Source organism: Triticum urartu, chromosome 5A, assembly GCF_056163025.1.
Source record: "Triticum urartu cultivar PI428250 chromosome 5A, HENAU_Tu73, whole genome shotgun sequence".
Lineage (NCBI taxonomy): Eukaryota > Viridiplantae > Streptophyta > Magnoliopsida > Poales > Poaceae > Triticum > Triticum urartu.
This window is the reverse complement of record NC_141877.1, coordinates 627888022-627911188: the sequence shown is the minus strand read 5'-3', so window position 1 is coordinate 627911188 and position 23167 is coordinate 627888022. Positions and strand designations below refer to the sequence as shown.

The window sequence follows — 23167 nt, the reverse complement described above, 5'->3', positions numbered from 1 at the left end:
TTGTTTTCAGTAGAATTACCATGGTGTTATTTATGCGCAGGAGCAAACATTCTCGGAATGACCTGAAACTTCACGGAGCCACTTTTTAGAAAATAAGAAAAAATACTTGCCAAAGATGAAGGCCAGGGGGCCCACCATCTCTCCACGAGGGTGGGAGCGCGCCTGCCCCCCTAGGGCGCGCCCCCCTACCTCGTGGGCCCCCTATTGCCTCTCCGACTCCAACTCCACCTCCATATATTGAGTTTCAGGGAGAGAAAAATCAGAGAGAAGAAATCATCGTGTTTTATGATACGGAGCCGCCGCCAAGCCCTAAAACCTCTCGGGAGGGCTGATCTGGAGTCCGTTCAGGGCTCCGGAGAGGGGAATCCGTCGCCATCGTCATCACCAACCATCCTCCATCACCAATTTCATGATGCTCACCGCTGTGCGTGAGTAATTCCATCGTAGGCTTGCTGGACGGTGATGGGTTGGATGGGATCTATCATGTAATCGAGTTATTTTTCTTAGGATTTGATCCCTAGTGTCCACTATGTTCTGAGATTGATGTTGCTATGACTTTGCTATGCTTAATGCTTGTCACTAGGGCCCGAGTGCCATGATTTCAGATCTGAACCTATTATGTTTTCATCAATATATGTGTTCTTGATCCTATCTTGCAAGTCTATAGTCACCTATTATGTGTTATGATCCGTTAACCCTGAAGTGACAATACTCGGGATACTTACCGGTGATGACCGTAGTTTGAGGAGTTCATGTATTCACTATGTGTTAATGCTTTGTTCCGGTTCTCTATTAAAAGGAGGCCTTAATATCCCTTAGTTTCCGTAAGGACCGCGCTGCCATGGGAGGGTAGGACAAAAGATGTCATGCAAGTTCTTTTCCATAAGCACGTATGACTATATTCGGAATACATGCCTACATTATATCAATGAACTGGAGCTAGTTTTGTGTCACCCTAGGTTATGACTATTACATGATGAACCGCATCCGGCATAATTCTCCATCACTGATCCATTGCCTACGAGCTTTCCATATATTGTTCTTCGCTTATTTACTTTCCTGTTGCTATTGCTATCATCACTACAAAATACCAAAAACATTACTTTTACTACTGTTACCTTTTGCTACTGTTATCACTACTATCATATTACTTTGCTACTAAACACTTTGCTGCAGATATTAAGTTTCCAGGTGTGGTTCAATTGACAACTCAGCTGCTAATACTTGAGAATATTCTTTGGCTCCCCTTGTGTCGAATCAATAAATTTGGGTTGAATACTCTACCCTCGAAAACTGTTGCGATCCCCTATACTTGTGGGTTATCAAGACTATTTTCTGGCGCCGTTGCCGGGGAGCATAGCTCTATTCTTTGAGTCACTTGGGATATATATCTGCTTATCATTATGAAGAACTTGAGACATCCAAAAACCAAGATCTATCCCTCAACTACGAGGGGAGGTAAGGAACTGCCATGTAGCTCTGCACCTGATTCACCTTCTGTTATGAGTAAGTTTGTGATACCTACACCTGCTTCTGCTATTCGTTCTGATATGTCACATGTTATTGATGATGCCACTTTTGCTATGCATGATACTTATGATGAAACTACCTCTATGCCTGATACTACTATGCCACTTAGTGATTTTCTTGATGAAAAACTTGCTAGGGCTAGAGAGATTGAAAATATTGAATCTGATGATACTGATGAAAGTGATGATGAAGAATCACTTGTTGTTCCTAAGGGTTATGTCTTTGATCAAGAAGCTTCTTTAGCTATTTTAGCTTGCCAAAATAGAAATGAACTCAAAAGATTATTAGCTAAATGGAGTAAGCAATCTCTAAATGCTAGAATGAAACCTGACCCTGCTTTTGCTACTTCACTTATCTTTGTTACTGATAAGGATTATGAATTCTCTGTTGATCCTGATATAATTACTTTGGTTGAATCTGATCTTTTTCATGGTTATGAACCTGAAACTGTTGTGGCACATCTTACTAAATTGAATGATATAGCCACCCTGTTCACTAAAGATGAGAGAACTCGCTACTTTTATATCCTTAAACTATTTCCATTCTCATTAAAGGGTGATGCTAAGATATGGTTTAATTCTCTTGATCCTGGTTGTGTGCGTAGTCCCTAGGATATGATTTATTACTTCTCTGCTAAATATTTCCCTGCTCATAAGAAACAAGCTGCTTTAAGGGATATATATATAATTTTGTGCAAATTGAAGAAGAGTGTCTCCCACAAGCTCGGGGGAGGCTTCTCCAATTACTTAATGCTTTGCCTGATCATCCTCTTAAGAAAAATTAAATACTTGATATCTTTTATAATGGACTAACCGATGCCTCCAGAGATTACCTGGATAGTTGTGCTGGTTCTGTTTTCAGGGAAAGAACACCGGATGAAGCTGAAATTTTATTGAATAATATGTTGACAAATGAAAATAATTGGACACCTCCGGAGCCAATTCCTGAGCCTATTCCTAAACCAACTCCGAAGAAGAGGGGTATTCTATTTCTCAGTCCTGAAGATATGCAAGAGGCAAAGAAATCTATGAAAGAAAAAGGTATTTAAGTTGAAGATGTTAAGAATTTACCTCCTATTGAAGAAATACATGGTCTTAATTTACCGCCTGTTGAAGAAACATATAATCTTAATCCTTTACCTATTGAAGAAACTCATGGTCTTGATAACCCGACACGGGTAGTAAAGGTAAATTCTCTCTATAGATATGATAAAGCTGTAATCCCATTTACTAAGTTTGCTAGCCCATGCCACTACACCACGGTAGAGCTAACGTGACACATTTTTGTGGGCAAAGGTCCAGTAATCTTCACAAAATAACTGTCACCATAGCTTTTAAGTTTTGTCTTCAGATTATGTGTTGGCAAAGGTACATCACCATGGACACACTAAGAGTTAGTAATCCTGAAACATCAATATATCTATCACCAATTGCTTAATATCATGTTATGTGTCGGCATATGTGTGGACCTTGATAGTTTTTCTGTCGGTGTAGCTAGGTACTTAGCGACTTAAAATGTGTCGGCGTATGTAGGGTGTATGGACACAGACTAAGTGTCGGCGTAGGTGGACACGTGTCAATGGACTGATGGTTGAAAACTTGTGGCGCGTGTTTTCGGCGCGAGGGGAAAATTTTGGGGTGTTCGTGCAAAATATCCTCCACCCCCGTGCAAAATATCCCCAACTCCACAACCCTAACCCGTGCCTGCCGCCGCCGCCGACCTCGTGCTCGATCCCCAGTCCTGTCGCCGGCCTCGCGCTCCACCCCGTCGTCAAGCCATCGTCTCAGAGCTCGCACTCCGTCGCCGCCGAGCTCCACCCCGACATCCACCCATCCTTGCACTCCGCCCCCCCTCCCCTCGAGCTCCATCCCAAGATCGAGCGTCCGTCCTCGCGATCCACATCCAACCGTCGTCCTCGCCCCTCCCCTGGCATCCAGCCGTCGTCCTTGCCAATCCCCATCCCTGCTATTGATGGGCTCCATCTCTGGGCTCCCGCAGCTGCCGCACCTGCTTTTGTCGGGACTCCATATCCGAGCTCACACTGCTGCCAGATCTGCTTCTACTGGACCTGCTGCTGTCGGGGCTGCATCTTCTGTGCCGTACCCCTCCCGAAGCCAGTCGTGCCCTGAGGTAGGCATCGACTCGTCCTGAGATTTCCTTCTATGTACTTGATTTTTCATTCAGGAATCACCCCTCCCCTAACTAGGATCAGTTTTTCTACACAGATTGCTCCGTCCCTGATACACTTGATGAAATTGTTCCAACACCAAGGGGAAGAGCTCTTTGTTCCTACATATTTTCCTAGATTCAATGGTTTAGTTGTGAATATATGTTTGAGGAAATCCATATACGTGAATAGCAAGTGACTATATATGTTAAGGGAGTTAATTGTTTCATATCGGTCATGTTACTTGTGATGCCAGATTGTGCAGTTTGTTTTGTGTAAAAATACTCCACCCCCATGTCCTCCTTTTAATCACTCCCCTTATACTTTTCTCTGATCCAGACTTTGTCATTGATAACATTTTTTGGCAGTACTTAGGTGAAACTGCAGAACTAAGATGGAAGGAAAGGGACAATATGACCAGACTCAATGAAATACATCCAGATGGTGTAAGTGTCTCGAAATGGCCTTTTATTAATTGCATTTGTTGCGTGTACTGCAGCTATCACCTGAATATTGTGGGCCAATTTATTTTCATTAAGTTTATTGTTCGCTAGGTATGTGCGTAGTTCTCTTTGCACATATTTTGGGATGCATGTGTGTGTATTTCTAATTTTGAGATGGTGATGCCAATATTTGTTTCATAGTGGGCTGACCTGACTAGAATTGTTAGGCCTCATTTTTCACTGGATGCATTTTTAGGCCTCCTTGGAGGAAAAACTGGAAACAAAAGAAATACTCAGGCTAGGCAGTATGTGTACCCAGAGCACATTTCGAGTGAAGTCGTTGGTAGTCAAGCTACCAGACAATTCTTGGTCTTGCTACTTTAGCTTGGACCTTTTCCTTCTTCAGTTATATTTGGTATTGCCTTATTGTTCCCAAGGGTCTATCTCACATTGGAGCTACTGCATCTGTTAGCTTCATGATAGGATCATATCCTATTATTTTTAGCTTATCCATTTAAAACAACCTTAATGCCATCTAACCTCTTAGGTAATTGTAATTCTTTCTTTTTGGTTCACCTGAGTACCGTTGTCTTGTTTATTTTCAGGTGTGAAGGAGTTGTGTAAATGCAACTTTTGCTGCACTGATCTTGTGTAAATGAGTTGCTCACTTTTGCTTCCACGCGCATATTCATGCAAAATTTTGTAGTCACAGGTGGTTTAGTTTTCTCTATTAGTGTGCTTTTGTTATCAATTTTCGTGTATCATGACCAGATGATTAATTGAGCACATAGGATATCATTTTATATATTGTTATAATTGCTTGAGGTTGTCACACACCATAAATGAGTAGTCTATGATGCTGTCATAGTCTCACTAAACGATTCAGTCTTTTGACGTATATGGACAAACTACATGTCTGTAAACAAATAATCAAGAAGCTGGGAAAAAATGACACAACAAAGCGCGCGTTTGCCTAGTCTATATTAATTATGCTAGATGTAAGTGCTTCATGCATGGCCATTCTTGTATTGTTCCATTTTCCAGATTATTTCAGCAACGTTTGAAGTATAGCATTTGCTTTACCTGTTTGGTTCAGTTAGTTCAGTTCAGTACAATGTAAGAGAAAGCTTTATGATTCCATAACATAGTTGCTCAGTCATTTACGTCTTATGAACATTGCACATTTAAGCATGAACATTTGAACTTGCACAAGATATATTGCTCAGTCCTGTACTTTTATGCTTAAATTCAGTGTTCCACCTTGATATGCCTATGACAATTGCATATAATTAAAGTAAAAAATAGATGCAAATAGTGTAGTTACATACAGTTGTCATAATTATAATGCATGATGAGAAACAAATTACTAATTCATTTATTCTTGACAACAATAGCCTGGAACAATGACCACCAGCATGCAGCATGGGCAATGGGCGGAGAATGGGTGGCTACCTCGCTGGGAACCATGGTTGCGCATGTGCAGCAGAAAGTGAAATAGTGGATGGAAAGGCCACCTCACTGGGAACCAGGGCCACGACTTGTAGTGGGCAATTGGTGGTGAATGGAAGGCTACCTGGCCGGATACCTCAACTACTAGGTACATTTTTTGTTTCAGTAGTAATTAGCTCACATGCTATTGCATAAGAACAGTTTCTAAAAATGTCACTTTACAAGGTTGTTGGCCTATGTGTTAACACTAAATTGCTTGTGTATATATGTGTCATGGTTTCCTTTTTTATCCATGGTTATGTGCTCCCTCCGTTCCAAAATAGATGACTCAAAACTGTGTAGCTCTTAATCATGAAAATCTATTTTGGAACGGAGGGAGTAGCTCTTAATCATGAAAATCTAGAGAGGTTGCGAAAGAGGTTGTCTTTCTCTCTTTAGTGAATGCTTACGTAATAGGCTATAAAATAAGCTACTAGTTTGTAGGATCTCTATTTCAGATGGTTAATGCCTTCATTGTTGATAAAACTGCAAGCACAGGAACATAGTTCTATACAGTACCATGTGAGCCAATTATAACTTTTGTAGAAACTATATTGTTAACTATGATATCATGATGATTTATTGATCAAATCTGTGTTAACCCAGATATGAGCTTTGAACAACTTGACCTGATTTCATTTTCTTGACAAAATTTTGTGAAAATATTTCAGGCACTTAGCCACCTGGTGCACATGGACGTCATGACTTTGCAGCGTTTATGGACCAACCAACTTGTAATCATGGATCTGATGTGTCTTCTAGACCATTTGGTGCTTCGGGTATTTCGGAGCTTGCACTTTGTGCATGTGGATACAAACTTCTATGTCCTGGACCATTTAGTTGAAGTCTCTCATACCAGCAAATAGTGATCAACTTTTTGTGACTCGTGTATTCTGGGTGATTGTTAAGATGGTGAAAACTATGATGTGTCAAGATTGATGTGTTTGTCAACTTGTGTATAATGTATATGCATGTTTGTGAACATATTTTCATTGTTGTACATTGTGTGTTCATCTTGAACCTGCTTGTGGATGTGAGGATAGTAATTGAATCTGTTTAGAGCTTGTATATATAGATAATAACTGAATCTGTTTAGAGGCTTAGAGCTTGTAAATCACTTTACCAACAATTCATCTGTTGGCAAAGGTAATATCTGCCAGTGTAGGTAGGGTGTATGTTGATAGACTATCTGTTGGCATAGATATGATGTTTGTGGCTAATAAAGTGTCGGCATAGGTAAGGTGTATGTGGACAGGCTATCTGTCGGCACATGTAGGGTGTATGTTGTTTGATAATGTGTCGGCGTATGTAGGGTGTATGTGGACAAACCATCTGTCGGCGTAGGTAGGGTATATGCCGACTGAAAAAGTGTCGGGAAGTAAATAACTGTCGGCAATACCTTTGCCCACAGCAAGTCCTCTGACTCTTTCATCTTTTGTCAGCATTGTTGTTGGCTACAACTTATGTGTCGGCAAAGGTATCCTATGCCGACACATCGGTGTGTCATGTAAGCTCTACCATGGTGTAGTGTCCTTAGATGAATTGATAAATTTATGGCTAAGCAAGAAGACTTTAATTCTTATTTTCGTAGACAATTGAAATACAATTCAAATATGCTTGAACACTTGGGTGATTATATGGCTAATGTTAAAGGTGAACTTAAACTTATTAGTAAACATGCTTCTATGGTTGCCACTCAAGTAGAACAAGTACTTAAAGCTCAAAATGATTTGCTCAATGAATTGAATAGTAAGGATAATGATAATGCTGTTAGAGTTATGACTAGAGGTGGCAAAGTGACTCAGGAATCTTTGTATCCTGAAGGCCACCCTAAGAGAATTGAGCAAGATTCTCAGAGAAATAATATAGATGTACCTAGTTCTTCTAAAAAGAAGAAAAATAAAAATGATAGGACTTTGCATGCTTCTAGTGAACCTATTACTGAAACACCTGAGAATCCAAATGATATTTCTATTTCTGATGCTGAAACTCAATCTGGTAATGAACTTGAAACTAGTGATAAGGTTAATGATAATGTTCATGATGATGCTCAACCTAGTAATGATAATGACATAGAAATTGAACCTACTATTGATCTTGATAACCCATAATCAAAGAATCAACGTTATGATAAAAAAGATTTTGTTGCGAGGAAACATGGTAAAGAAAGAGAGCCTTGGGTTCAGAAACCCATGCATTTTCCTCCCAAACCATCCAAGAAAAAGGATGATGAGGATTTTGAGCGCTTTGCTGAAATGATTAGACCTATCTTTTTGCGTATGCGATTAACTGATATGCTCAAAACCAATCCTTATGCTAAGTACATGAAAGATATTATTACAAATAAAAGAAAGATACCGGAAGCTGAAATTTCCACCATGCTTGCTAATTATACTTTTAAGAGTGGAATACCAAAGAAACTTGGAGATCCCGGTGTACCCACTATACCATGCTCCATTAAAAGAAACTATGTTAAAACTTCTTTATGTGATCTTGGAGTCGGTGTTAGTGTTATGCCTCTCTCTTTATATCGTAGAATTGATTTGAATAAGTTGACACCTACTGAAATATCTTTGCAAATGGCTGATAAATCAACTGCTATACCTGTCGGTATTTGTGAGGATGTGCCTGTTGTAGTTGCAAACGTTACTATTTTAACGGACTTTGTTATTCTTGATATTCCCGAGGACAATAGTATGTCTATTATTCTTGGAAGACCCTTTTTGAATACTGCAGAGGCTGTTATTGATTGCACTAAAGGCAATGTCACTTTTCATGTTAATGGTAATGAGCATACGGTACACTTTCCGAAGAAACAACCTCAAGTTCATAGTATCAACTCTATTGGGAAAATTCTATCGATTATATTTGGAGGTTTTGAATTTCCTCTTCCTACTGTCAAGAAGAAATATGATATTCTTATTATTGGGGATGTGCATATCCCTGTTGAGGTAAAATAGTGTTATTCGAAATTTCTCTGGTTCCATGTTATTCGGAATGAGTTCGTTAACAAGACTTGATCAACCTTGTTAGTGGATTCCTTTTGATGATCATGAGATGGATGAAACTAGAAGGCACAACCTTCTGTACCCCACTTTTACTTTCTGTTATTTATATTAAATAAAATGAAAATAAATATTTTTCTATCTGTTATCTGATTATCCGTGCAATAAAAAATACCTCGAAAATAAAAGTTCTCCAAATGCCCTGAAATTTAAATATGATTTTTTCTAGAATATTTGAGCATTTATGGAACTGAGAACACACCAGGGGGGTCAACCACCTGCCCACGAGGGTGGAGGGCGCGCCCCCTGCCTCGTGGGTCCACGGTGGCCCTCCTCCACTTATTCCTGCACCCACACACTTCATCTTCCTCCCACAAACACGAATAACCAGCTCAAACCTGAGTCCAAGCTTGTTTTGCTGCCATTTTCGATCTCCTTGCTCAAAGCACCTCTCACAAAACTGCTTGGGGAGATTGTTCCTTGGTATGTGACTCCTCCATTGGTCCAATTAGTTTTTGTTCTAGTGCTTTATTCATTGCAAATTTTTGCTGCTTTGGTGACCCTGTTCTTGAGCTTGCATGTCAAATTTATATGGTCAAAAGTAGTTTTGATGCATGATATAGGCCCTAGGCACTTGTAGGAGTTGTTGCTATCAATATTATTGAGTTTGGTTTACTTTTATTTTGAAGTTACTAAAAAATTTCAGAATTTTTCAGACAAAGAAATATGCTTAGGAAAATGTTCCAAGGTGGTTCTTCAAGGAAGCAAGGACCTAGGCTTGCAATGCGTGATGCTGATGAAGAGCCACCAAGAGATGCTCCAGTGCGTCCTTGTCAGTGGTCGTCTGAGAACTTTATGGATCGAGCGGGAATTAAGGAAGAATTCAACACATATTTGCGTAACGCTGATCTTGTGAGCTTCGAGCAAGAGAAGTGCAGCCAGTATCACTATCTCACCAGTACCTTTGTGAGGAGGTTTGAATTTTCAACTTCACGTAATTCTCCAACTGTCCTGTTTGATCTTTATGATAAATCTTACACTATGGACTTAGAGGATTTTACCACTGCTTGCAAACTTCCACAATGGGGTAGTATAAGGGATCCTCGCAAATCTGAATTTAGAGATTTTCTTGCTAGAATAACTGTGGGAGAATCTAGAGATATTACCCAAGCTACCATAAGGAGCATTCACTTTCCTGCTATACATTATTTTGCTCTCTTCATAGGTAGATGCATTAATGGTAAAAATGAGGCATGTCACATGTGTGTCCCCGATCTTAGTATTCTTAGGAGTGCTGTGTTAGGAGACAAATCATATAATTTGGGAGCCATTATTGCACGTAGGTTGCATCTTAATAGACTTAATGGGGATTTCTTTGGTGGAATTTATGCAACCCGCATAGCTAATTTTCTTGGTATAGCCATACGTGAAGATGATATTGAATTACCTCCTGCTTACCTAGACTTTAATGCTATGGTTCACCACCAGTTTGTCGAGAGGAATGAATCACCTCTCCAGTATCAACTAATCTTTGACAGACGTCGTGCTGTCCGTATTACTCTTCCTGCTCCTGCCTTCTTTGATTATCAGGCAAGAGGAGGATATACTATTACCAGAGAGGAGGCAGATGAGTACGAGAGGAGAGAGGAGGCCGCTCGTCGCCATGCTGCAGCTCAGCAGGCGATAGCTGCTGCATCACAGTACGCCCCCAGCTACTATTATGGATATCCGCCAGGCCAGCCGTGGCCATAGACCAACTTAGGCCAAAAGCCTAAGCTTGGGGGAGTATGTATTTCCCACCGACATTACATTTATATTCACACACTCATTGCTAGATGTCGGTGCTCATACTTTTTCATTGTATCATCCATGCTAGTTTATTTTCCTTTTTATGCTTTCTTCTTGTGTGTTTAATAAACCTTAAGAAAAACAAAAAAAATTAGTTGTAGCTTTTAATCAGTTTAATTTCCATGCTTGTAGTAGTAATTAAAAGAAAACCCAAAAAGATTTCTTGTTCTTCTTTTGCTTGTTGGGAGCTTTCCCGTGTAAATAGTTTTATTTCTTTTCTTTTCTTTGGGGGTCGATAGGAGAAGACCATAATTAAATTGTTGAAGTGGCTCTTATATGCATTATTGTTTATTTGACAAAAGAGCCCATTTTGCCTTGTCTTCTCCTGTTTATTGAATGCTTGAAGATTCCAGCTTAGTCCAATGCAAGTGCACTATTATTATTATTCACATCGTTCGGTCGTGCAAGTGAAAGGCAATTATGATGATATATGATGGACTGGCTGAGATGAGAAAAGCTGGTATGAACTCGACCTCTTTTGTTTTTGTAAATATGATTAGTTCATCGTTCCTGATTTAGCCTATTATGAATAAACATGTTTGCAATGACAACTAGAGATCATAGTTTCGTGTGCCATGCTTGATTAGCTATGAGTTATAATGGTTTACCTTGCATGCCAACATGCTTTTAAAATGGTTATGATGTGGTATGATAGGGTGGTATCCTCCTCTGAATGATTTAAGTGACTTGACTTGGCACATGTTCACGCATGTAGTTGAAACAAAATCAACATAGCCTTCACGATATTTATGTTCATGGTGGATTATATCCTACTCATGCTTGCATTCGGTGTTGATTAATTTTAATGCATGTTCATGACTATTGTCGCTCTCTAGCTGGTCGCTTCCCAGTATTTTGCTAGCCTTCACTTGTACTAAGTGGGAATACTGCTTGTGCATCCAAACTCCTTAAACCCCAAAGTTATTCCACATGAGTCCACTATACCTACCTATATATGGTATCTACCTGCCATTCCAAGTAAATTTGTATGTGCCAAACTCTAAACCTTCAAATAAATATCCTGTTTTGCACGCTCGAATAGCTCATGTATCAACTAGGGTTGTCCGTATCTTCCATGTTAGGCGGGTTATTCTCAAGAGGAGTGGACTCCGCTCCTCACTCACGAGATAAATGGCTGGTCACCGGGATGCCCAGTCCCATGCTTTATGCAAACTAAATCAAAATAATTGCAAACAAAACTCCCCCTGGGACTCTTGTTAGTTGGAGGCACTCGTTGTTTCGAGCAAGCCATGGATTAATGCTTGTTGGTGGAAGGGGGAGTATAAACTTTACCATTCTGTTTGGGAACCACCTATAATGTGTGTAGCATGGAAGATATCGCCATCTCTTGGTTGTTATGTTGACAATGAAAGTATACCGCTCAAAATATTATTCACCTCTGTTTCAAAACCGAGCTCTGGCGCCTCTACAAATCCCTGCTTCCCTCTACGAAGGGCCTATCTATTTACTTTTATGCTGAGTCATCATCCTCTTATTAAAAAGCACCAGTTGGAGAGCACCGCTGTCATTTGCATTCATTACTGTTAGTTTACATTGAGTATAACTTGAATGGATCTCTTCTACCATGAATTACAATGTCTAGTCAGTCCTTGGTCTTTAAAGGTGCTCTGCATTTATGTTTTGCGGTCTCAGAAAGGGCTAGCGAGATACCATCCTGTTATATCATATTATGATTGTTTTGAGAAAGTGTTGTCATCCGAGATTTATTATTATGGCTCGCTAGTTGATTATGCCATTGATATGAGTAAACTTGAGACCTATGCGTTATTGCAAATGTGGTTAGTTATAATCTTTGCTGAAAACTTGAATGCTGGCTTTACATATTTACAACAACAAGAGCAAACAGAGTTTGTAAAAGTTTTTCTTTATCACTTTCAGTTTGTCAACTGAATTTCTTGAGGACAAGCAAAGGTTTAAGCTTGGGGGAGTTGATACGTCTCCAACGTATCTACTTTTCCAAACACTTTTGCCCTTGTTTTGGACTCTAACTTGCATGATTTGAATGGAACTAACCCGGACTGACGCTGTTTTCAGCAGAATTACCATGGTGTTATTTATGTGCAGGAGCAAACATTCTCGGAATGACCTAAACTTCACGGCGCCACTTTTTAGAAAATAAGAAAAATACCTGCCAAAGATGAAGGCCAGGGGGGCCACCGTCTCTCCACGAGGGTGGGGGCGCGCCTCCCTACCTCGTGGGTCCCCTGTTGCCTCTTCGACTCCAACTCCAACTCCATATATTGAGTTTCAGGGAGAAAAAATGAGAGAGAAGAAATCATCACGTTTTACGATACGGAGCCGCCGCCAAGCCCTAAAACCTCTCGGGAGGGCTGATCTGGAGTCCGTTCGAGGCTCCAGAGAGGGGAATCCGTCGCCATCGTCATCACCAACCATCCTCCATCACCAATTTCATGATGCCCACTGCCGTGCGTGAGTAATTCTATCATAGGCTTGCTAGACGGTGCTGGGTTGGATGGGATCTATCATGTAATCGAGTTGGTTTTGTTAGAGTTTGATCCCTAGTGTCCACTATGTTCTGAGATTGATGTTGCTATGACTTTGCTATGCTTAATGCTTGTCACTAGGGCCCGAGTGCCATAATTTCAGATCTGAACCTATTATGTTTTCATCAATATATGAGTGTTCTTGATCCTATCTTGCAAGTCTATAGTCACCTATTATGTGTTATGATCCGTTAACCCCGAAGTGACAATACTCGGGATACTTACCGGTGATGACCGTAGTTTGAGGAGTTCATGTATTCACTATGTGTTAATGCTTTGTTCCGGTTCTCTATTAAACGGAGGCCTTAATATCCCTTTGTTTCCGTAAGGACCACGCTGCCACGGGAGGGTAGGACAAAAGATGGCATGCAAGTTCTTTTCCATAAGCACGTATGACTATATTCGGAATACATGCCTACATTATATCAATGAACTGGAGCTAGTTCTGTGTCACCCTAGGTTATGACTGTTACATGATGAACCGCATCCGGCATAATTCTCCATCACTGATCCATTGCCTACGAGCTTTCCATATATTGTTCTTCGCTTATTTACTTTCCCATTGCTATTGCTATCATCACTACAAAATACCAAAAACATTACTTTTACTACTGTTACCTTTTGCTACCGTTATCACTACTATCATATTACTTTGCTACTAAACACTTTGTTGCAGATATTAAGTTTCCAGGTGTGGTTGAATTGACAACTCAGCTGCTAATACTTGAGGATATTCTTTGGCTCCCCTTGTGTCGAATCAACAAATTTGGGTTGAATACTCTACCCTTGAAAACTGTTGCGATCCCCTATACTTGTGGGTTATCAGGCTCCCCTTGTGTCGAATCAATAAATTTGGGTTGAATACTCTACCCTCGAAAACTGTTGCGATCCCCTATACCTGTGGGTTATCAAGACTATTTTCTGGCGCTGTTGCCGGGGAGCATAGCTCTATTCTTTGAGTCACTTGGGATTTATATCTGTTGATCACTATGAGGAACTTGAAAGATGAAAAAACCAAGATTTATCCCTCAACTACGAGGGGGGGTAAGGAATTCACCTTCTGTTATGAGTAAACTTGCAACACCTACACCTGCTATTCATTCTGATATGTCGCATGTTATTGATGATGCCACTTCTGCTATGCATGATGCTTATGATGAAACTACTTCTATGTTTGATAATAGTGTGCCACTAGGTGAATTTCTTGATGAACAACTTGCTAGAGTTAGAGAGAATGAAATTATTGATACTGATAATATTGATGAAAGTGATGATGAAGATTCTCCCCCTAGATATGAATTGCCTGTTGTGCCTGAGGGTTATGTTATGGATGATGAAACTGGTAGAGACTTTTTAGCTTGCAATGATAGATATGATCTTAAGAAACTATTAGCTAAGCTGAAAGAAAAACCCTTGAATGCTAGAATGAAATATGACCCTGCTTTTGCTACTTCACCTATCAGTATTTCCGATAAGGATTATGATTTCTCTATCGACCCTAAGTTAATTACTTTGGTTGAATCTGATCCTTTTCATGGCTATGAATCTGAAACTATTGTGGCACATCTTACTAAATTAAATGATATAGCCACCCTGTTCACTAATGATGAGAAAACTCGATATTACTTTATCCTTAAGTTGTTTCCGTTCTCATTAAAGGGTGATGCTAAAATATGGTTTAATTCTCTTGATCCTAGTTTTGTGCGTAGTCCCCATGATATGATTTATTACTTCTCTGCTAAATATTTCCCCGCTCATAAGAAACAAGCTGCCTTAAGGGAGATATATAATTTTGTGCAAATTGAAGAAGAGAGTCTCCCGCAAGCTTGGGGGAGGCTTCTCCGATTACTTAATGCTTTGCCTGATCATCATCTCAAGAAAAATGAAATACTTGATATCTTTTATAATGGACTAACCGATGCTTCTAGAGACCACCTGGATAGTTGTGCTGGTTGTGTTTTCAGGGAAAGAACTGTTGAGCAAGCTGAATTGCTATTGAACAATATGTTGAGTAATGAAAATGATTGGACACTTCCTGAACCAACTCTTAAGCCAACTCCGAAGAAAAGGGGTATTATATTTCTCAGTCCTGAAGATATGCAAGAGGCAAAGACATCTATGAAAGAAAAAGGTATTAAAGCTGAAGATGTTAATAATTTACCACCAATTGAAGAAATACATGGTCTTGATAACCCGACACAGGTAGTAAAGGTAAATTCTCTCTACAGATTTGATGAAGGTGATATTCCTCGTAATAAGTCTGCTAGCCTATGCTTAGATGAGTTTGATAATTTTATTGTTAAACAAGAAAACTTCAATGCTTGTGTTGGTAGACAATTGAAACGTAATGCTTATATTATTGAACACTTGAGTGATTATATGTCTAGAGTTAAAGGTGAGCTTAAACTTATTAGTAAACATGCTTCTATGGTTACCACTCAAGTAGAACAAGTACTTAATGCTCAGAATGATTTGCTCAATGAATTAAATAATAAGAATAATGATAATGTTGTTAGAGTTATGACTAGAGGGGGTAAAATGACTCAGGAACCTTTGTATCCTGAGGGCCACCCTAAGAGAATTGAGCAAGATTCTCAGAGAACTAATGTTGATGCACCTAGTTATTCTAAGAAGAAGAAAAAGAAAAATGATAGGACTTTGCATGCTTCTAGCGAACCTGTTGTTGACACACTTGAGAATCCCAATGATATTTCTATTTCTGATGCTGAAACACAATCTGGTAATGAACATGAACCTAGTGATAATGTTAATGATGATGTTCATGTTGATGCCCAACCTAGCAATGACAATGATGTAGAGATTGAACCTGTTGTTGATCTTGATAACCCACAATCAAAGAATCAACGTTATGATAAGAGAGACTTTGTTGCTAGGAAGCACGATAAAGAAAGAGAACCATGGGTTCAGAAACCCATGCCTTTTCCCCCTAAACCATCCAAGAAAAAGGATGATGAGGATTTTGAGCGCTTTGCTGAAATGATTAGACCTATCTTTTTGCGTATGCGTTTGACTGATATGCTTAAAATGAATCCTTATGCTAAGTATATGAAAGATATTGTTACAAATAAAAGAAAGATACCGGAAGCTGAAATTTCCACCATGCTTGCTAATTATACTTTTAAGGGTGGAATACCATAGAAACTTGGAGATCCAGGAGTACCAACTATACCATGCTCCATTAAAAGAAACTATGTTAAAACTACTTTATGTGATCTTGGAACCGGTGTTAGTGTTATGCCTCTATCTTTATATCGTAGACTTGATTTGAATAAGTTGACACCTACTGAAATATCTTTGCAAATGGCTGATAAATCAACCGCTATACCCATCAGTATTTGTGAGGATGTGCCTGTTGTGGTTTCAAACGTTACTATTTTAACGGACTTTGTTATTCTTGACATTCCTGAGGATGATAGTATGTCTATTATTCTTGGTAGACCCTTTTTGAATACTGCAGGGGCTATTATTGATTGCAACAAAGGCAATGTCACTTTTCATGTTAATGGCAATGAGCATACAGTACACTTTCCGAGGAAACAACCTCAAGTCCACATTATTAATTCTATTGGAAAAACTTCAACGATTACCATTGGAGGTTTTGAATTTCCTCTTCCTACTGTCAAGAAGAAATATGATATTCTTATTGTTGGGGACATGCATATCCCCGTTGAGGTAACCTAGTGTTATTCGAAAATTATTCAGTTTCATGTTATTCGAAAAGAGTTTTTTAACAAGACTTGATCAACCTTGTTAGTGGATTCCTTTTGATGAGCATGAGATGGATGAAGTTAGAAAGCACAACTCTCTGTACCCTCGTTTTACTTTGTGTTATTTAGATTAAATAAAGCAAAATTAGTATTTTTGTCTGTTTTTTGAATTTTCCTTGCAATAAAAAATACCCCGAAAATAAAAGTTCTCCAAATGTCCTAAAAATTTAATATGTTTTTCTAGAATATTTAAGAATATTTGGCACTGAGAACACACCAGGGGGACCCACCATGTGCCCACGAGGGTGGAGGGCGCCCCCCTTGGGGCTCGCCCCCTACATCGTGGACCCCACGTGGGCCCCCTCCACTTATTCTTGCACCCACACACTTCGTCTTCCTCTAGAAAAAAATCCTCCACTAGCTCAAACCCAAGTTCTAGCTCATCTTGCTGCCATTTTCGATCTCCTTGCTCAAAGCTCCGTTCACAAAACTGCTTTGGGGGATTTTTCTTCGGTATGTGGCTCCTCCAATGATCCAATTAGTTTTTGTTCTAGTGCTTTATTTATTGCAAATTTGTGTTGCTTAGGTGACCCTGTTCCTGAGCTTGCATGTCAAATTTATGTGGTCAAAAGTAGTTTTATTGCATGATATGGCCTTTAGGCACTTGTGGGAGTAGTTGCTATCAATCTTGTTGAGTTTGGTTTACTTTTATTTTGAAGTTACTAAAAATTTCAGAAATTTTTCAGAGGAAATGATGAAGAGATTGTTGAGGGGCTCTTCGAGCCGAAGCTCGAAGGATAAGCAAAGTGAAGAGAATAAGAAGCACAAATATAATCTCCCTTGCACTGCGGAGGTTCGGCCATGCAAATGGCCTTGTGATGAGTTCTTGAGAGCAGCCGGGATTTATGAAGATTTTTATTATTTGGCTGAGAATGCGGGCCTCACCGACTTCCTCCACGACTAGCTCGAACAGTATCTCCTACTCACTAATATTTTTGTGCAAAATTTTCATTTCCATGCTAGGAGATCGCCACCTTCGGTGGGTTTTTAATTATATGATGAGTTTAAGGAGATGTCACTTTATGATTTTTGTGCGGTTTGCAAGTTGCCTTTTGCAGGCAGCATCGAGGAACCACATCCTAGGGATGTGGCGGGATTTATTAATATGATTGCTGTAGGGGAAAAGAGAAAAGTGTCAGATGCAAGAACTACTAGCATACATTTTCTTGTTCTACGTTACTATGCAATATTTGCTAGTAGATGTTTAATTGGCCGCAGGAATAGTGGGGGCCTCAGTGCTCCTGACCTTGCCATTTTGCGCCATGCTTTACTCCGTAACAGAACTTTCAATTTAGATGTTATGGTTGCTAAACGGTTGAGTCTAAACCATACCAAGGGCCCCATTTTTGGAGGTATCTTTGCTTCGTGTCTTGCTAAATATTTTGAGATACCTAAAGACACTATGAGAAAGAAGAAAAGGTGTTGCCCCCTATTTTATTAGACTATAAAAGTATGGTAGCACATGATTTCATTTGTGATGATAAGGAGAAGAGACTCATTTATAACCTGGTATTCAGTGAAAAGACTTGTCAGATTATTACCCTGCCTGCACCTTCTTTGTTTGACATTTATTCATATTGGGAGCGAACATGATCCCCAGAGCCTGAACCTGAGCCATCTCCTGACCCTTACCGTCAGTCTATTTATCAGTGGGATCCGGAGGAGATCGCCAACCAGTGGCATCTCAAGGATCCTCCTCAGTACACTGGAGGGGACCACTTTGATCCATGGGCATAGAGCAACTTAGGCCAAAAGCCTAAGCTTGGGGGAGTACGTATTTCTCACCAACATTATATTCATGTTCACACACTCATGCCAGTTGTCGGTGCTCATTCATTGTACTATCCATGCTAGTTTAATTTTCTTTTCCAGCATTCTTCTTGTGTGTTTGAAAAACCTTAAGAAAAACAAAAAAAATAGTTGTAGCTTTTAGTTAGTTTACTTTCCATGCCTGTAGTAGTATTAATTAAAAAGAAAATCCAAAAAGATTTCTCGTTCTTCTTTTGCTTCTTGGGAGGCTTTCCTGTGTAAATAGTTTTGTTTCTTTTCTTTTCTTTGGGGGTCGAGAGGAGAAGACCATGATGAAAATGTTGAGTGGCTCTCATATGCATTATTGTTGATCTAACAGAGAGCCCATATTACCTTGTCTTCTCCCTTGTATTGAATGCTTGCAGATTCCAGCTTAGTCCAATGCATGTGCACTATTACTATTATCCACACCGTTCGGTCGTGCAAGTGAAAGGCAATAATGACGATATATGATGGACTGATTGAAATGAGAAAAGCTGGTATGAACTCGACCTATCTTGTTTTTGTAAATATGATTAGTTCATCGTTCCTGATTCAGCCTATTATGAATGAAACATATTTGCAATGACAATTAGAGATTATAGTTGCTCATGCCATGCTTAATTAGCTAGGAGTTTATAATGGTTTACCTTGCGTGCCAACATGCTATTAAAATGCTTGTGATGTGGTATGATAGGGTGGTATCCTCCTTTGAACGATTCGAGTGGCTTGACTTGGCACATGTTCACGCATGTAGTTGAAACAAAATCAACATAGCCTCCACGATATTTATGTTCATAGTGAATTATATCCTACTCATGCTTGCACTCAGTGTTGATTAATTTTAATACATGTTCATGACTCTTGTCGCTCTCTAGCTGGTCACTTCCCAGTCTCTTTCTAGCCTTCACTTGTACTAAGCGGGAATACTGCTTGTGCATCCACTTCCATAAACCCCAAAAGTTATTCCATATGAGTCCACCATACCTTCCTATATGCGGTATCTACCTGCCGTTCCAAGTAAATTTGTATGTGCCAAACTCTAAACCTTCAAATGAAATTCTGTTTTGTATGCTCGAATAGCTCATGTATCAACTAGGGTTGTCTATATCTTCCATGCTAGGTGGGTTATGCTCAAGAGGAGTGGACTCCGCTCCCCGCTCACGAGAAAATGGCCGGTAACCGGGATGCCCAGTCCCATGCTTAAATTAAAATAATTGCAAACAAAACTCCCCCGGGATTGTTGTTAGTTGGAGGCACCCATTGTTTCGGACAAGCCATGGATTGATGTTTGTTTGTGGTAGGGGGAGTATAAACTTTACCATTCTGTTTGGGAACCGCCTATAATATGTGCAGCATGGAAGATATCGAGATCTCTCGGTTGTTATGTTGACAATGAAAGTATGCCACTCAAAATATTATTCATCTTATTTCAAAAATCGATCTCTGGCACCTCTACAAATCCATGCTTCCCTCTGCGAAGGGCCTATCTGTTTACTTCTATGTTGAGTCATCATCCTCTTATTAAAAAGCACCAGTTGGAGAGCATCGCTGTCATTTGCATGTATTACTATTAGTTTACATTGAGTATGACTGTGACTGGATCTCTTTTACCATAAATTACAATGTTTAGTCAGTCCTTGATCTTCAAAGGTGCTCTGCATTTATGTTTTGCGGTCTCAGAAAGGGCTAGCAAGATACCATATTGTTATATCATATTATGGTTGTTTTGAGAAAGCGTTGTCATCCGAGATTTATTATTATTGCTCGCAAGTTGATTATGCCATTAATATGAGTAAACATGAGACCTAAATGTTATTGTGAATATGGTTAGTTTATAATCTTTGCTGAAAACTTGAATGCTGGCTCTACATATTTACAACAACAAGATCAAACAGAGTTTGTAAAAGTTTTTTTCTTTGTCACTTTCAGTTTGTCAACTGAATTGCTTGAGGACAAGCAAGGGTTTAAGCTTGGGGGAGTTGATACGTCTCCCTCGTATCTACTTTTCCAAACACTTTTGACCTTGTTTTGGACTCTAACTTGCATGATTTGAATGGAACTAACCCGGACTGACGTTGTTTTCAGCAGAATTGGCATGGTGCTATTTTTGTGCACAAATAGAAGTTCTCGGAATGACCTGAAACTTCACTGAGAATATTTTTGGAATATATAAAAAATACTGGCGAAAGAATCTACGTTAGGGGGCCCACACCTTGTCCACGAGGGTGGGGGCGCGCCCCCTGCCTCGCGGGCCCCTGATGCTCTACCGACCTCAACTCCAACTCTATATATTCACGTTCGGGGAGAAAAATAGGGGAGAAGGATTCATCACGTTTTACGATATGGAGCCACTGCCAAGCCCTAATCTCTCTCGGGAGGGCTGATCTGGAGTCCGTTCGGGGCTTCGGAGAGGGGAATCCGTCGCCATCATCATCAACCTTCCTCCATCACCAATTTCATGATGCTCACCGCCGTGCGTGAGTAATTCCATCATAGGCTTGCTAGACGGTGATGGGTTGGATGAGATTTATCATGTAATCGAGTTAGTTTTGGTAGGGTTTGATCCCTAGTATCCATTATGTTCTAAGATTGATGTTGCTATGACTTTGCTATACTTAATGCTTGTCACTAGGGCCCGAGTGCTATGATTTCAGATCTGAACCTATTATGTTTCCATGAATATATGTGAGTTCTTGATCCTATTTTGCAAGTCAATAGTCACCTACTATGTGTTATGATCCGGTAACCCCAAAGTGACAATAATCGGGATCATTCCCGGTGATGACTATAGTTTGAGGAGTTCATGTATTCACTAAGTGTTAATGCTTTGTTCCGGTACTCTATTAAAAGGAGGCCTTAATATCCCTTAGTTTCCAATAGGACCCCGCTGCCACGGGAGGGTAGGCCAAAAGATGTCATGCAAGTTCTTTTCCATAAGCACGTATGACTGTATTGGGAATACATGCCTACATTACATTGATGAACTGGAGCTAGTTCTGTGTCACCCTTTGTTATAATTGTTGCATGAGTAATCGCATCCGACATAATTATCCATCACTGATCCAATGCCTACAAACTTTTCACATATTGATCTTTGCTTAGTTACTTTTCCGTTGCCACTGTTACAATCACTACAAAACTATTACTATTACTTTTTCCACCGTTACCATTACTTCCATATTACTTTGCTACTAAATACTTTGCTGCAGATATTAAGTCTTTCAGGTGTGGTTGAATTGACAACTCAACTATTAATACTTGAGAATGTTCTTTGGCTCCCCTTGTGTCGAATCAATAGATTTGGGTTGAATACTCTACCCTCAAAAACTGTTGTGATCCCCTATACTTGTGGGTTATCACTCAACAACGAGGATTTTGCATTGTTACTTTGTTGAAGGTATTGCCGACTTGTTGTTTTGTTGGTCTTCATTGGCTGATCTTGGCAACTAGGATGAAAATCCTGGTCCACGTTGTCTCCGGTAAGACTTGGCGATGATGGCGTGAGGACATTCATCTCTTCTTGAAGACGTTGTTGTGGAAGAAGTCGACTTACTCGTAGGTACTTTTTTCACATATTGTAATGGTTTGACAGTGGTTGCCTTTGTTCTATACTCCGCTTAATAATTCATAAAAATAGGTGTGTGCAACACAATGATGCAGATGCCGGTATTTTAACCTCCTCTTAAAAAATTCCTCTTCTTGCCTCTTCACCCACTATGCATCACTTCAACCCTCCTTCTCTCGGTCGTGCTATAGAATCGGAAGTATATCTACCAGAGGGGGTGAATGGGAGACTTTAAATTTCTTCCGAAACACCAAATCTCTCGAGACAAAACAGCAGAACTAAACTACAATAGGAACACTGAAATTAAATTAGCACGGACACTCAAAGATAAACATGCTAGACAAGAAAGACTAAGCAAACCGTCCAATGGAAGTGATGATAATCATCCTGGTATATTGATAAAGTACTTTCACGCTAACAATGGTGACACTGTATGGAAACAGTATCAACAGCATGGATGAACAATTTAGATACATTATAACTAAGCACCTTTCCTGCCCTCTCATGGTATTAACATTTGTAGTTGTCCGATCTTCACTTTCAGTCGTTTCTGGCCATCAGATTAGCCCTTAATCCCACGTCCGCTTGCACAGTTCGCTAAGGAGCGCTAACGATACTGGGTCGCTACTTGATAACCCACCAGTATAGGGGATCGCAACAGTTTTCGATAAGTAAGAGTGTCGAACCCAACGAGGAGCTAAAGGTAGAACAAATATTCCCTCAAGTTCTATTGACCATCGATACAACTCTACGCACGCTTGACGTTCGCTTTACCTAGAACAAGTATGAAACTAGAAGTACTTTGTAGGTGTTGTTGGATAGGTTTGCAAGATAATAAAGAGTACGTAAATAAAAAGTAGGGGCTGTTTAGATAAAGACACAACTAAGTTAGTGAAGGAAATATGCCCTAGAGGCAATAATAAAGTTATTGTTTATTTCCTTATATCATGATAAATGTTTATTATTCATGCTAGAATTGTATTAACCGGAAACATGATACATGTGTGAATACATAGA

At 39.7% G+C, this 23167-nt stretch overlaps 1 long non-coding RNA gene across 1 annotated transcript; it reads left to right on the top strand.

Moving 5' to 3' along the window:
• The first annotated feature begins 3724 nt into the window (after positions 1 to 3724).
• LOC125511155 (uncharacterized) lies at positions 3725 to 6628 on the top strand. The gene is made up of 4 exons (XR_007284918.2): positions 3725 to 4143; positions 4746 to 4852; positions 5535 to 5737; positions 6300 to 6628. It is a non-coding gene; the product is annotated as an uncharacterized LOC125511155 (long non-coding RNA).
• Positions 6629 to 23167: the final 16539 nt, after the last annotated feature.